The sequence below is a fragment of the Pyxicephalus adspersus genome, chromosome 7, assembly GCF_032062135.1.
Source record: "Pyxicephalus adspersus chromosome 7, UCB_Pads_2.0, whole genome shotgun sequence".
Taxonomy (NCBI): Eukaryota; Metazoa; Chordata; class Amphibia; order Anura; family Pyxicephalidae; genus Pyxicephalus; species Pyxicephalus adspersus.
Genome location: NC_092864.1, coordinates 31,177,836 through 31,194,879, shown reverse-complemented (window position 1 = coordinate 31,194,879; position 17,044 = coordinate 31,177,836). Strand labels below are relative to the sequence as shown.

At 39.4% G+C, this 17,044-nt stretch overlaps 1 protein-coding gene across 3 annotated transcripts in view; it reads right to left on the bottom strand.

Annotated features, from left to right (window-relative positions):
* The window catches only part of PLCD4 (phospholipase C delta 4), a 36,238-nt gene extending 23,869 nt beyond the window's left edge, over positions 1–12,369 (bottom strand). Inside the window, exons 1-2 of one of the 3 annotated variants that reach the window (XM_072418002.1) lie at positions 12,215–12,368; positions 8,962–9,088 (exon numbers count right to left, since the gene is read on the bottom strand). The gene's annotated coding sequence lies outside the window, so the exon portion shown is untranslated. Of the gene's footprint in view, positions 1–3,083; positions 3,164–8,961; positions 9,089–12,214 lie in introns of those variants that run through there. The other 2 variants (XM_072418001.1, XM_072418004.1) reach the window with 2 other exon arrangements.
* Between the last annotated feature and the right edge of the window lie 4,675 nt (positions 12,370–17,044).

The following is a 17,044-nucleotide window of genomic DNA, read 5'->3' as shown; positions in this document are numbered from 1 at the left end:
TATAAATTGGATGTATGTATGTATGTTCCACCATCACTCTAAAACGCATGGAGACATTTCAACCAAACTCGCCATACATATGACTGAGACTCATGTGAGTGCACCAGTCATCTTTGTACAGCGCTGTGCTATATGTCAGAGCTAAATTTGGATGGTTTGTAGTTACTGTCAAGCCCAACACCACCACAAGAACTTTGGAAATTCACATCAGCAAATACCTGAGAGTCAAAGCATTTTCTTAATAACATCACAAAATACAACTCATGTTTCCAAATGACATCAATCGGCACCACATCAGTTGTTCAACAGCCTGGATTTCCATTCACATTCACAGAGAAAGGGTAAATTTACCATAAAGCAGGATCGTTACTTCCGCTGCCAGATCAACCACCAAAATTTCTACAACTATATTTTATTGAAAACAAAATAATAGAAACTGACCAGAGGTGCAACTACATCTAAGGAACACAATTTCAGATTGTCTTAAAGTTACAAAGGATGTTTCATGAGCACAATGTTCTTAATAAAACATTTTTTTAAACAGCATTGGAAAATAATAATTATTTAGGGAAATTTAATTAAATTGTTTTTTAATTTAATTGTATATTGTACTTATACTTTTAAAACCCGTAAAAAAATTTCCTTTTATTTAGCACTATAGCTTTCCTGTATAATATAGGATTTCAATAAATAAATACCTGGGCAATGCCGGGTTATCAGCTAGTCATGTGTAAAGTAGGGAAGGGTTAGACCCTCTGCTGTGTTGTATTGATACCCCTCCTGGTGAGCAGTGCCACTAAGGCAGAAATCAAAGGCAAATCTTAAATTTTAGGTGTCTATTTATTAATATTTTCACCCCACATTTACACATTTGTAATACTAAATTCAATTAGCAAAAGTGTGAATCTGCTTTTATTTGTGATTCATACAAATTCCTATTGAATCCAGTGTGGAAAATGTGCACGATTTTGGGAAAAATTAGAGAGGGGGTCTATTTATAAAGCAGTGACCCTGACATTCACCAAAACATTCTCCAGTGGAGAATCTTCCAGATCTCTTTATTTTAATGGTAGAGATAGATTCCCCACTAGGGATTGTTTTGCTGAATGACAGATTTATTTTTAGAGTTATCAAGAGAAATAGAAGTAAGGGGAACATCTTCCAAAGGGAACAACTGTCTAAAATGGGAATTTTCCTCACTTTGGGGAGATCTCCTCCCACTTCCTGTTGTCTCTCCAAGAAGTAAATCTCCCCAGCAAGACCCAGACAGCAAAGAATAACCTGTGCAAAACTATAAACCCATTAATAAGAAAGAGGTTGAACTTTTTGGAAAATTATCCTGTAAAGGGGACCTTTATGATAAAAATACACTAACAGTGCAGTTGGTTGCATCCTTGTGATTTTTTGTGAAGGGAATGGAGGCAACAGCTCCTACTTTCTACAGGGAATTCAATCCCAGCCAATCAAGATGTCCGAAAATTGCAAGGAGGAAGTGAACAAAGAAGAAGAATGGGGACAGGAGAGTATTAGAGGGTTTAGTTCCACATCATCCTCTCTTTATCTCCATTACATGGGGTGGTGGGAAGTTCAGACCAATAACAAGCCAAAATATCTACATTTAAAGTGCCGCTGACATTGAAAGCTTTGCACCGTTCCGGGTTTGGATCGCGGTTAGAAGGTTAATCATATATTCACTATCCATTATTGTATTCACCCGGCCAGGACACTAAATTACATTGCAGGATGAATAATAAGGTTAATCCGGGCCAGAGATTACACTGAAGTCTCTGGGAACACAGCAGGATATTTTCTACTGAACACAGGGAGAGCAATTACTTTTTAAGGCATGGGGATTGGATTAGAGAAAGGTTCAACCCAAAGAACCTCCAGTGAAATGAAAATAAAGAACATTGCCCTGTACAGATCACCAATTCCTTGTCCTGGAATCCATCTTTGTTCGGGCATCATCCACATTCACCATCTACCTCCAAGTCTGAGATGATGGCGTCTGTGCATCTGTGATCTCAGATATCTGTCACAGATTTGCTGCTGCTGAACCTTCCATCTTCTGACTTCTTACAATGTTGCAGCCTCATCACTGGGGAAAGGAGACTAAGAAAATGGCTCCTCCTTCCTGCAGCAGACCAATGACAACAACCAAGGCAAAGTCAAAGACTGGAGCTTAAGGGTGGTTTTTTGAAGTGTAAAGCTTCCCCCACCTCTTAGATTGTAAGCTCTTCTGGGCAGGCTCCTCTCCTCCTCCAGTGTATCTGTCTGTCATTTGCAACCCTACAGCGCTGCGTAATACGTTAGTGCTTTATAAATAGAGTTTAATATTAATATTATTATTATTATTATTATTATTACAAATAATAAATGCAAAAAATCCTCTGCTGTGTTGTAATTGATAGCTCTTTTAAAGATCAATTTCACCAAAGCAGAAATGAAGGGCAAATCTTAAATTTTAGGGGTCTATTTATAAATGTTTTCACCCAACTTTCACCCTATATTTACATTATTGTTATACTGAATTCAATCAGAAAAAGAGTGAATCAACTGTTATTCATTCCTATTGAATTTAGCGTGAAGAATATGCACATTTTAGGGTAAAGGGTAGGAGTTGCCAGATGAAGAAACTTCTAGTTCTATACATTTCTTAGGCAGAAGCTGAATGTCAGATTCACTCCTTGGAGTTACCAAGAGAACTAGAAGGTAGGAGAAATCTTCCAATGGAGTCAACTATCTAAAATAGAAATATTCCTCACTTTGGGGAGATCTCCTCTCACTTCCTGTGAAGTGAAGGCAAATCTCCCTAGCAAGATGCAGACCACAAAGAATAACCTGACCAGGGGTTTTAACTCTTGGCTGATCTGTCCAAAACTAAAAAATGTTTTTGGCAACCCATTATTAAGAGGTGGAAAGTTTAGGAAAGTGAGTTGCTGCCTTTTTTCACCCAGAGGTCCCCTTTATGATAAAAACGCACCAATCCCGCAGCCCGTTACATTTGCCGTTTTTATTGTAAAGGGAATGGAGCCGTCTGCGCCTACTTTCTACAGAGAATGCGATTCTTGCGGTGGACTGACCTGATAGAAAGAGGATCTGGCCACCTCCCAGGTCTCAGGATTCCGGTCGGCTCATATTTCCAGCACACCAATAACCAGGGGCTTAATGAGCTTTCTGCATCAGATCCACCTTTGTGTGTCATTTAATTAGGATGGGTCTTGGCAGAGCGTGCCTTCCTGTGAAAACGCATTATTGTCAGCGAGAGCTGAGGCTCTCGTATGCAGCGGCGATGTACAGAGTCCAGGGAATACCCAGAATTACTGACTGATGGACTGGCTGCACCCGTACAAGGTTACACGCCAACCCAGGAGTGGAAAGAGGCTTCGGTTTCACCCTCATCGGATGAACAAACAAGAAAAAAAGTTTATACCATGTGATCAGGAAAACTAAAGCGTGCGTACAACTCAGGGTGACAACTCCGATCAAAGATATATTGTGATATATACTGAACCGCTCACTGCCACCTTCATTCATTCTCTATAGCAGCCTCCTTCTTAACATGGGGAACCCTTGAAACAACTTTCATGTCTACAGAGAGCCCCTTCTATAATTATTATATCCACAGCTCCCAGTATGTAGTGTGGTGGTCAGTAGGAAGAATTCCTCTTACATTGCTGGCCATTGGGAAGAATGTCACCCTTACAGATAGCCAAAAACATCATTGGTGTCACCTCAACTGACCTGAGAGGTGTAAACTGCTCATTGCTCAAGGAACCCCCAGCAACCTCTGGACGAACACCGGTTGAGCAACACTGCGCTGCAATTGTCTCTTGATGATATTTTCTATGAATATCATTATTAATAATTTACTGTATCGATATAGCGCCAACATATTATGCAGCACTGTACATTAAATAGGGGCTGCAAATGTCAGGCAGATTGATCTTTTTTGCAGCTACACATATATGATGATCAATTCACTTGGATATATTCCGATCAATTTCATCATATATCTAATAGAAAGTGGAAAAAGTTGGAATCATTTCATGTTTAGTGATAATATCGTGTATGAATGACTATTAATCAATACACAGAAGATGGGTTTGATGTAAACTAATTGATAATGATAAAAAAATTACATGCTCAGTCAGTTTTTGTACAACATTCTGCACAATTAGAAAAATAGTTTTTTGATTAGGTTGAATAAAATGATTTTCACTTCCTTGCCTAAACATTTTAACGCCATGCTTGATCACTTTTTGATCATTCTGGCCAAGTATAGAACAAAAGGGAGCAATAGATAAGCACTTTCCAAATCGATTTAATACTTTGACACCTTGTTTGATCAATTGATGTTCTGGCAAATAATAATCAAAATGGATCAATGGAAAGACTTTTTTTTTGATCGATTTGACATCTTCAGACTGACCTGACATGTTTTCATTGATTATCTAATCCAGCCTTTCCTGATCTTTTTAGCATAGAGGAACCCTTGAAATAACATTCAGATCTTCAGGGAACCCCTTCCATATTTCCTATACCCACAGATCACAGTACATTTGCTTGGGGGTCAGTGGGAATAATTCCTCTTACATTGCTGGCCATTGGGAAGAATGTCACCCTTACAGATAGCCAAAATGATCATTGATGTCACCTAAACTGACCTGAGAGACACAAACTGCTCATTGCTCAAGGAACCCCCACCAACTTCCGGATCTTATTCATTGAAAGTATCACAAAGTAAATTTTTATCTTCAAATCTGGAGGCATCTGGAAGCATATTAAAGGGGACACATGTTCTGAAAATATATCAATAAAGGGGCTTGTTGTAAACACCCCTAGCAATGTTGTACTTTGCCCCAGCCAACCATGGCCTGCATGCAAATGTGCAAAAAAATAAATGTGAGACCATACAAAGTTACACCTCCAGACTTCAGGGCAGCAGGGTGTGAAGCAAAACTTTGGGCTGAATTTAAATGTACCTGCGCAGTGCCCTCCTTACCCCACACTGATGGGTAAATACTTTTGGGCTGAAGAGGAGGGGTAGTAGAAATGCAATATTGCAGGTTCCGACAGGCAATAGCTATGTTCAGAGTGGTGGTGAGGTTATGGTGCAGTTACTGCTTCCTCATGCCAGTGAACCATTGATTTGGGAAAGACACTACACTAAGGCTATATATATAAATTATTCCCTTTTCAATTTGCTCATAAAAGTTTTTTCTTTCCTATGCATTTCCCATTGTAACTGCTGTGCACGTTTGATGATTGGCCACTAGATGGCAGAACAAGTAATTGTTTTAATAGGAGACTTGTAGAAAAATACAACCATAGAAATCACCAGCAGCAAATTTCAGAGAATTCGGTTGGGGGAATAATTTACAAATAGAGCCCAATAAAGAATTAATGGGAGCAGCTGTGAGCAGTACCAGTACCACTCACTGACGTCTGCTGTCAAATGTGCTGACACTGGTTCTGTAACTGCCAAGGTGCCAACGCCCAGGAGCAACGCAAGATCACTCAATCCCAAAATAAGTCTGAATCTTTCGTACTTCTTCTTCATGGTACCAGCAGCAGCTCTCTGACATTAACATGTACAACGCAGGACCAGCAGTCTTGCATAATTCAGGTGGATAGCCAGAACCAGCAAAGGAGAGTGCCAGCTGCTGCAGGAGCAAGGAATTGTAAGTATTTATTAATATTACCCCAGGCCAATAGCAAATTTAACCTTTGCATTGTAAAGGGGGCACTTTTAAAAGAATCCTGCATATAAAGAAAAGGATCTGGTATTTCACCATTTGAATCAATAAAGATCAAATCAATGCATGTGTGTGGATGAACCTTCACTATTATATAACAATGGCTGTTATTAAAGTGACAGCGATAAAAATCTACAGGGGGGTGTACAACAGATGCATTGGGTCTGATTAAATAAAACTCTCCAATAGCAAATGGTTCTAAGAAATCCAATCCAGGTTTACTGGATCACCCAAGTTCTCCCATGACAGTCTATCTTCTCCAGTCTTGAAGAGCTTTAATAAATCAGACCCAATGTGTCCCTGAATGGTGACCCTGACAAGCAGGCTATGTCCACCCTGGCCATGAGATTGTAATCAATTATGAAAGTAACTGGTGACACGTCTGGATTCAGGGTCAGATCCTAATGGCTGACCAGTCGGATAGTAACAGCTGCATCCTGGAGCAGCCTCCGTCTCCAAAGCGGCTGCCATTAAAAGCTGCCCTGCGTGTTAAGTGCTATCAATATTCACCTGCTGGCTTCAGTAAGTATCTCCGGTCAATATGCAGCATTCATTCTCCCCTTTCCTTCTACATTATTCATGATGCCATATTTGTACATTTAAAAATAAAAATAGGATGTGAGTGCATTGTGTCCTCCACTTTTAATGCTGTACATCAAGTACCATGGCCATCAGTTGCAGCCGGTGCTGTTCAGACAGACACATTGTAACCTGTGGACCACAAGAAGCAAGATGGCAGAAAATTTAAAGTGGACCTGTCACCTGGGTTAATATTACATGCTGAGTAATTTGCAAGGGTAACACTTCCAGGTATTAATATCGCTCATAGGGATCACAATACTCCCCTGATGATGCTTTCACCTGCTCCAGAATAACAGCATCATCTTTCTTCAGGCATCATCCAGGGTCACGATCTACCCTCTGGACGTAGATTCTGGCAAAATCGTGTAAAACCTAAGCTATCGGCTGAGGTTACAAAAATCTGGCACAGATCAACCCCACTGCAGCCCGCCCCCTCCCCCACACCTTGTGATTTGCTACATTTTTTGGATTGTTATAATTAAACTTTAATAATCTTATAAAATTATATTATAAGTATAAGATGGAGTTCCTTGAACTATAACTACCCAGAAAGCAAGGAGTTACATGGCATTATAATTCATATATTCATTCAATCATTATTTAAAAGAAACATCTACAAATAACAACATCAAATGTAGGCCAAGCTTTAATATTTAGAGCAATGCAGCAATAAATTTGGTATTTTGATGGATTCCATCGCACGGGAGACCCACTTCTTCAGGGAAAAACACCAAATAGGAAACAGCAATTACATAACCTTAAATTGTATAAAATCATAACCCAAAACAAAATGGAGGAAGTCTGATTCTTTTTTCTAAACAAAAAAAAAAAGTTTTTCCATACTTAAAAACAATCACTGTGTATCAATCTCAATTGATGTTTGACTCTTTTCGTAGACTATGTCCACTTCATCAGGAACCAAATTGAGATCCAATAGATTGTATATATAGATATATGTCGATTACAGTCATCCAATTAAAAGTCCATCAAGTTTAAGCAAAAAGAAAAAACAAAAATTTGCATATAGGAAAACCTAATCAGAAACCTATATGCATAATATTGTGAAATGTTGATCCAGAAGAAGGTCAAAAACTACTTTCTGATGGGGCCTTTTTTACATTTTCACAGACCTTATAGTTAGGAGTCCCTTTCTTATCCGGACTTTAAACTTCTTTTCCTTCAAACACGTGTCTTCTCAAGGGAGAATAGATTCAGTTCAGCTAATCTCTCCTCATAGCTCCATTATTTTTATTAGTTTAGTTGCCCTTCTCTGCACTCTCTCCAATTCCACAATATCCCAAAACTGGACTGCATATTCCAGATGTGGTCTGACCAATGCTTTGTACAGGGGCAGGATAATTTCCCCATCTCTGCAGTCTATTGATCTTTTAATACAAGAAAGTATTTTGCTAGCTTTAGATATTGCAGCTTGGCATTGCATGCTGTTATTAAGTCTATGATCTACCAGAACCCCCAGATCCCTTTCTATCATTTAGTTGTATCCCCTGAAATCTAGAAAGCATGCAAGTTTCATGGCTGTTCCATGGATGGACATTCAGGTCTACTTTAAATTTGAATTTCTTCTACATACAATTAGATTAAAAGAAAACCAGCAATGTTACTATATATGACGTCCTATAGTACAGATCAGAATATCCACTGGGAATAGTGAAAGCCGCACCCTGCATCAAACAAAGCAATGTGATTAGTAACAATTGTGGAAAGATGGAGATAAATGTTGGCTGTCACAACCTCCCCTGGCACAGCAAGAAACTCTGCAATCAATTCTGATTTGATTTCTTACTGTATTAGCCAGCCCTCCATTATGCGGAGGGTCCCAGGGCCCGTAGCATGTACCCGCTTCCATTAATAGCTCTCATGCACATTCTCCTTTGCAGTGATCTGCATTACAGATGTAAAACATTTTTGAGCACAGAACTATCCCTGTCGCATAGTGCCAAATCTATCATTTGTTTGATTAGCTCAGTACAGAGCGGATGCATTTATATGAATCAAAGTGCTGATTTAATCTTTTTATTCACTGAGCAATAATGGCCACTTCTTTCTATGCTTGTATATCTTCAATTGCACCCGACTCAGGGAGAAAAGGGCCAAGTCTTTGAAACCTAGAACTGTACCTGGGGTCCTGATTGGACCAATTGGAAAAAAATGTTCTGTCCTTTTCTTATATAATGTATAACATTGAGCGGATGTAACCCAATCACTTAAATCTCAGATAGGCTCTTGTGTTACTATTTAATGTGCAGCGCTGTGTAATATATTGTCACTATATAAATCTTGTTTATTATTATTAATAATAATAATAATAATAATGTCCTAATGTAATATGAAAAGAAATGTTTAATCCTTTTACATTGAAAGCTTTCATTAAAAAAAAAACAGTTGATTCCTTGTCTAGGCACATCTTCTTATGAGGTGACAACTGTTTTGCAAATGTATCACTGTGTTGTCACTTTGTCACATGCAACCCTGATGAACAGCAAATGCACCTTTTGTGCACAGGAATGCATGGTGTGCAATGTGAATGAATGTGCCCCATGTGCCGCATTCCCTGCACAATCACCATGCAACACTGCTGGATGGACAGCACAGCCTGTACCTGTATGTGTTAGAAGTACAATGGCTACTGCTCATCAAAGATGTGTTGTGACGGCTGCCGCTCGCTCTTGCAATGCTAGTCACCTGGCTGTCATGCTGACCCTCTTCAAAAGACTGCATTCTTGTTTCTGGTCAGGGAATCAAAAGGAAATGACAGAGACAGCCAAACAATCGTCACATTCAAAACTATATCATCAAATGCAGCTCCCAGATTTCTATAATGACAAGTAAAGCCTACGTCTACTGCAAAGTTTTACGGAGAGCTTGTAAAGAGAGAAAAATGGGAGCAGCCATTACTGCCCGATCCCTACCCTAAATGACCTTTGCTTAAGGCTAGGTTCACACAAATGTTCTTTTCATTTGGTGTAATTAACCACATTTACCACACTTTAAAAATGGGTATATATACTTTTTTTATTGTTGCATTTTCTTGTTTCATGTTAATAAGTATTTCTTTGGTCTAACACTCAACATGGTGTAAAACTCAAATACACAGTGGGCCAAAATTAAAAACTTAGACAAAGTCGCAGGCCAAACTGAAATAGCACCGCTACTACAATTCCCTGCGTCAAGAAAACAGTCCAAGGCGGGGCTTAATGTTTTCAGTGGCTGGAACCCCCTCCTCACTGAAATAGCACCACCACTACAATTCCCTGCGTCTATAAAACAATCCAATGTGGGGCCACGCATAGTTAGAAAGGCCTCTGTCTATAGACGCGAGTGATGCTGGGAATTGTAGTATCGGCACTACTTCAATTCAGTGGCGGGCCAGCTGCAATTTATATTAGGGATTCCTTTGGGGGCCAAAAAAAAAAGACGTTGCGGGCCAGATTTGGCCCATGGGCTAGAGTTTGACACCCCTGGTCTAACACAAAGGTCTCTTTGTAGACAATTTCTGCACTACCAGATGGAGCCATGAAGGGCACTAATACTTAGGAATTGATGTCTGAATGGAGCAAAATTAATGTGCATCTGCAGCTGGACAGGAATTAGCCCAATCTCTTCATTTATTTTTCATTTATAACGTAGTGACAGCTTCTGCAGCACTTTACAGAGTCAATAGTCACATGACTATGTACATCAGAACGATCCGACACCCTCAGCCTAGCTTAGGTACCACATCCCCATTTGTGATGTACAAGAACAAAGCGGAAAAGCACGGGACTTTTTTGGTATGAAAAATTCCATTTTCAATATACAGGTATATGTTTTATTTCCAACAAGTGATATATTTATATATACAGTTAAGTGTACATATAGTAAGTGTACTAAAGTCGTAGAAATCTAACTCTCACATTCTTCTTTTCTGAAAAAACAGAGCAGTGGCCTTCAGTATATACAGGAGCCATCAAAATGCGGGTCAAAATGGGAACATAGGGCAGCAAGGAACCCTACCCAGGGGGAGGTGATAAACTTCCCTAATGGGACCAGTATGTTTTAAAAACTCAGGTCTTCCCTTCCCATATCAAATAACAGATTAGAGGCATTGAATGTATTGGAACTGAGAACAAATTCCATCCATAATGGTTGCATATTGAGGCACCCACATGTAAAATGTGCCCAAGAAAAGAAGGATAAGTGTCAAGAAAAGAAGGATATAAGAATTAGTTTCCTGGGACATAAGGAACCATACTTACTTACCTTATATAATTGACACTTACATGTGCGGGAGGACTATACAGGAAGAAGAGAGTGTCCTCCTCCCCATCTTTTTTTGGGGGGGTATTTATAGGTTGTACTATTGACAATATATGCTATAAACTTGTTATGTTATAGGCTATAAAACATACAAACATTGAACATAGTATTTCCCTTCATTGTGTTCCTAAAATGTAATTTGCTCTCTCACTTTATCCTTTGTAGTCAAATCACCAACTAGCCCTTACAATCTAATGTCACTACCATATTGATATTACATTATTCATTCATATAATCTTAAGTCAGTTTGGGGAGAAGTCACCTAACCAGCTGATAATGGCGGAAATGCACCCAAACACAGGAAGAACAGACAAACAATGCAAATTTAAACCCTTGAACCCTGGTACTGAAATGCCAAAGTGCTATAGCGCTTTGTGCTACACAAAGCACAGGTTCTCTTTGCTCTGATCACTACTTTGTGTAAACCTTTCATTAAAAAAAGAAATAAACATTCTAATTCTAAATATGGTCCTCTTTACCCAGCAGTCCCTGACCACTTAAAGTGGAGAGCTCCAGACAGGAAATGCTGAAAATGAAGAACTACGGTGACTACAGTTATCCAGAAATTGAATCCAGAACCAGGACCCTCATGGAGGTGACTCTACGGCAATAGGATCAGTGTTTGAATTTGTCCACAGCAAACCACAGACCATAAGACATTGCAGAATATTATATAACATACATCCATCATGGTATTTAATGCCATGTCATGTTGTATTTCAATCCCTCTGCCAAACCTCAAACTTAGACAGACGGTTTAAGTCTGCTTTCCATACGGCTATAGAGTTTACGCAGTTGGATAAACGCCTTATCTCTCCTTAACCCAGATACCACCAAGGCAGTATTACCAATGACACAGAGAATTCACTGTCTATGAAAAAAAGAATTAAAAAAAAAAAAGGGATAAACCTCAAACAGAAAGCATTGAATGAATGATGAATTCCGATGCCTTTTTTCTTAATAAAGTCAAATTAAATAAAACCGATGAATGATTATAAAACGTATTCTCAGCCTAACAATACAATCAAACACTAAAAACATACAAATCATCAATAAGAAAACCATACAATGCTGAGCATGCAATTCTCGCTATATCTTATCTTAATAAATTATTTTATTAAGAAAAGTGAATGTTGATATAAATTCATTGTTGATAAATAAACCTCTCATGCTAGCCAAATAATAGACGATATGATATACAGATCACACAGATGATTAGACAAAAATGTTGGTCAAATAGATCCAAAAAAGTGCTTTTCTGTTGAACTGATATTTGGTGAAAAAGTTATCGGCCAAGATTTTTCATTTGTTTTGTTAACGATTGTATGTAACTATGAACAGATACATCAATATTCAAGCATGTGGACAATATATTAAATACTTGCATTCATTGCAAAGAATTAATATGTTGTTATATTTATGAGTAAATTGCATAGGGTATACCTGGTGTCAGAACCAGTATCATATTATTGAGAACCCTGGGACTCACAAAACATAATGTGAGCCCTATAGTGAGCAGGAAGAAAATTATCCATAGAGCAAGGAGTGTATAGTACCTGGGTCAGGGTCATGGTTCCAGGCAGCACAGCAAAGCAGGTTAGCTCCTTGGTCCACAGCCGGTGACTCTCTCCAGTACACTGAGTGAGAGGATGTGAAGGACACACACTATAAACTCCCCATGCAGCCCTGCCCATTCCTTGCCTGCTCTCCGTATCCATTCTTAAAGACATATTCTCAAGTGTCTGCAGCCAGCCCAACGCAGACAAGCTCTCTCATTACTGACAACCATCTGGGAATCTAGGCCTACTGGGTACAGCATGGCTACTATTCAGCGCATAATTGAATACAGTAAATATAGAGAAATAATTCATGGTGACAATGAGAAGTTACAACTGCAGTACAGAATAGGACACAATAGGTGTAAGAGGTGTCACATAGCAGCTGACAGCTCTGCAAATAATGCATGGCATCAAATATAATAACATTGCATGGTGGCTTGGTGAGATAACATTCTAGCCTTGCAGCATTGGGGTTCCAGGTTTATACCTTGGTAAGGACACTGCATAAAGTTGGTATGTTCTCCCTGGATTTGTGTGGTCTGCTTTAGTCCCCTTTCTTTGCATGTTGCATGTTTTGTATGGGTAGGTTGATTGGTTTTCCCGTAAATCATTTTGTATGAGGAGTGTTAGATTGTGGGCTCCTTTGAGATAGTACCTGTGTAAGGTGTTGGTGCTCTATAAATACATAATATTAAGTGGCAGAAGTATCAGTCACATAAAATATTTTAACACAGATCTAAACTCCAGGGGAGCACTGAAGATTCAACTACACTGTCTGAGCCCCCTCCAAAATCACGTTCCAAAATGTAAAAAGTTAGCATTATTACTGGCTGATAGGAAAGGATGGGGTAACCAACCTTCTGGGAAGATTCCTGTAAGATTCAGAGCAAACGGAATCTTACACAAAGAACTGAACTGAACTGAACTGAAGTCAACTTGTGGACTTTTAGCAAGATTTCAACTGAACTGGGTCCCATTGGCATCTTTCCGGTAGGATGATGATAGCACACCCAGCCTTGAGCCGGGTATAATTTTAATACAAGTATAATTTTTAATAACTTTTAATCTTGTCAGGTAGAGTTTTTACTTAATTAAAGTCTTGGTGTCTAGTTTTGGGTCCGTGTCCAATTCGACCCCATGAGTCATTAAGCCCTAAACTGAGAATCAACGATTTTCAGCAATTGGATTCAGCACCTAGGGCAATGACAGGTACATTGTATGTTATGCCTGTTGTCATATTCCGGCTGGATTGTTGGAGCCGTAGGCCATATCTGCAAAAAACAAGATATTCAGGTTACTCTACCAAATCACCCCAAACATTGGGGGACATTTTGAAAAAATTGTCAGCAAACTGAACAGAGGCAACCTGTGCATGGGGTGTCATTGTGTGTTATGCAGGGCATTTTGAATATGCTGAAAGCATGCCATTATGTATGGTAAAATGGCATGACCCTTAAAAATGCAGCTCATCCTAATTCACCATAGGTGCATTGTGGTGGCCTGATGGTGCCATTTAAAAAGTGCACCATGATTCATAATCATAACATAACTGCAAGAACAGCCTTAGGTGTGTCTGTGGTGGGGATTTGATAGGTATTCATCAGCTCTCAAAGAGATTGCAATACTCCCCCTGACAATATCTTCAGCTGTTTCCCCCCTCATTGGAATGGTGCCATCTTGGTTCAGAAATCATCCAGAGTCACCATCTACATCCTGACCAAGAGATGACACTAACATGTAAATCCTGAGCAGGTCTTGGCTGACACTTGCTGCAGCCTATCACCTTTCAATAGGTACAAAGTTACAATGTTACAGTCTGATTACTTGGGGACAAGAGACTGAAGAAATGCCTCCTCCTGCCTGCAGGCCAATATCAGCATCCCAGCCTAGCTGCAGTCACTGCAGTGAAGCTCAGTGTTTCTTTTAATAATAAAGTGTGTAACATTAAGAAGTAAAATGATACTGTTGCTGTTCACTCTCACACGAAATGTTATAAAGTTAACACAAAGATTAGACCCAATAGACAAAGCGGGAGTTTGGGAAATTGCTGTAAATATTAATAAGGGAGTCTTTCAAGAAAATAAATCTCTTTCCTGAATAAAAATCAATTCTCTTTACACTAATTGAATTCACATGTACTTCTAAAGCGAGTCAAACACTGTGCAATATATGTTCACATATAGATGTTCAATTCCAATAGAACTCAAACAAAAACCCACCAGGGGCCAGGGCTATATATTTTTACATACCTTCTTCTTGTTTTCTGATTCTGGGTCTGTTTTTTTTTTTTAGCAGGCGTCTGCTGAATTTCTCATTATAGGCCTGGTGCCTCGTACTGGATTTTTTTGATGAGGATTTATTATTATCTCAGATTATCGTATGAAAAAGAAAATGCTTAATTACACTGAAAGGTTTTATCTTGCTGATGATTAGTGCGGTCAGGCTGGAGCAGAAAGCGGACATAATCAGGGATAATGCAATGTTCTGGGTAATCTGAAGGTTTATGGGACGTTAGGGAGATCTAATCCCCCTCCTGCATGGCAGCACTGATACAATGTGGATGTATAAAGAAATTTTACTGCAAACAAAAATATAAATGTATAGTGGTGTCCCTTATCTTCAGGCATCCACGCACCAGCATTACCTTTATTGAAAAATCAGCTTTACATCTAAAAAGATGCTGGAGTGGGGGCAACTTTTGATGGAAGGACTAGGTAACCTAAAGGCTGACCCATCCACTAGAGACTTGCTTTCAGCAAGGTATGGTTACATAACAGAAGCTGATGATGGCGCTATTTAGCAGATGGCAAAGCATAGCCCCTATTTAATGTACAGCGCTGCGTAATATGTTGGTGCTATATAAATCCTGTTTATTAATAATAATAATAGCCTTTGCAGTGCTAGTTCCAAGGTTGGAATCTCAGCCAGGACACTATCTGCATTGAGTATGCAGGTTCCTACCCTGTTTGCATGGGTTTCCTCCGTGTACTCCGGTCTCCTCCCACTTTCCAAAACATGCAGTTAGGTTAATTGGCTTCCCCCCAAATTGACCTTAGACTGTGGTAATGACATATGACATATGACGTTAAATTGTGAGTCCCTTTGAGAGACAACTAGTGATGACTATGGATTTTGTAAAGCACTGTGTAATATGTCGGCGCTGTATAAATACTGGATAATAATAATGACCTTATAAAGAATTGAATGGCTATTTGACAAAGACAGACTTCAATTCATATTAAGTAAAAGTTCAGTTGTGGGTGCCCCCTAGAGGACAGGTCATCACATTAAAAAATATAAAAGAAAAAACTTTTACACATAAGGAAGTAAGAGCTGATACCAGACTCCTATGAACATCTGACATGAAACTGAAAGACTTCCCTCTCTACCAACACTGCTGATTCCATGAATTATATATGAGGTGAGGAAAGATGATCACAGTCATAAAGGCTATAGGGACCTTCCAGGAACTTGGTGGCTCTGTAGACCTTCCATCACGAGGCGTGGGCCCCATCCTTCGTTGGTGGTCAGTGGCAGCGACACCTAAGTCAGGCCTAGCTCCTATCAGATCATGGGCAGACTCTTATTCATGCATAAGACATGACTGGTAATAAGAAGAAGAACTTGGTGACTTTATCACAGAACAAACGGCAACTTTTACAGGGTAACATGTACTGTGCTAGACTGAGATATCGATAATTTTATTTTCTTTATTCAAATAAGCCTTTACTGAACTTATTAAATAAAAAAGATCTATAAAAGAAACATATATACCATTCAAAAAGCTAAATAGCTGCTGCACAAGGTATGAAAAACAGGTTGGTTGAGCAGAACTCCAGCAAAAAAAAAAAATAGAAGAGAAGATAACACAAAAAACTAATTCTGCTCCAATGTTCTAGTCAAAGATTGTCCCTGTAGTACCTTTTTCTCCCACTAGATGTCCTCAAGTCTGATTGCCATCATTATTATTATTAACCAGTATTTATATAGCGCCATCATATTACGCAGCACTGTACAGAGTCCATAGTCATGTCACTAGCTGTCCCTCAAAGGAGCTCACAATCTAATGTCCCTACATCAGTCACATGTCTTTAATGCAGTCTAAGGTCGATTTTAAGGAGAAGCCAAATCACCTAACTGCATGTTTTTGGGATGTGGGAGGCAACCAGAGTACCCGGAGGAAACCCACGCAAACACAGGAGAACATACAAACTCCGTGCAAATAGTGCCCTGGCCGAGATTTGAACCTGGGACCCAGCGCTGCAAAGGCCTCTGAGCCACCCATCATCACTTAAAGCAGTGGTGCCCAACCTTTTTTTCATCTGGGGGCCGCTGTTGACATTGGGATAAAACTTGCGGGCCACAATGCAAACAAACATTAAACATGTATGTTTAAAACTAGAATAGTTTTAATTTAAAATGAAATTAATTTAAAATGTTTCTAGTTACTGCAACATACATGCACTAAATAAAAGAAATGACAAATCAAGAATCTGTTCAATGGATACTTTTAGAGAAATGCAATTCATGTCAGATAGCCATGGGGTACATGTTCTTACTACTACATCTTCAGGGTCCTACATCTCCCCATTCCTCTCACATTTTCTAGTTGCCAACATCCCTCTGTTCAGGAGACATTGAGGGTCACAGAATGTAAGTGTAACAGGCACCCCGCCAGCCGCTCAGTTCCTCGCACTGCAGCTTCTGCAGGTTCGACTCCAGGGGGCAGTGAGCAGTACTGAGCATGTCGCCCAAGCCAGGATTCCATTGCACGATTACGGGTAACCGCACTGCAACCTCACCGCCAGCCTGATTTCAGTCTTGAAG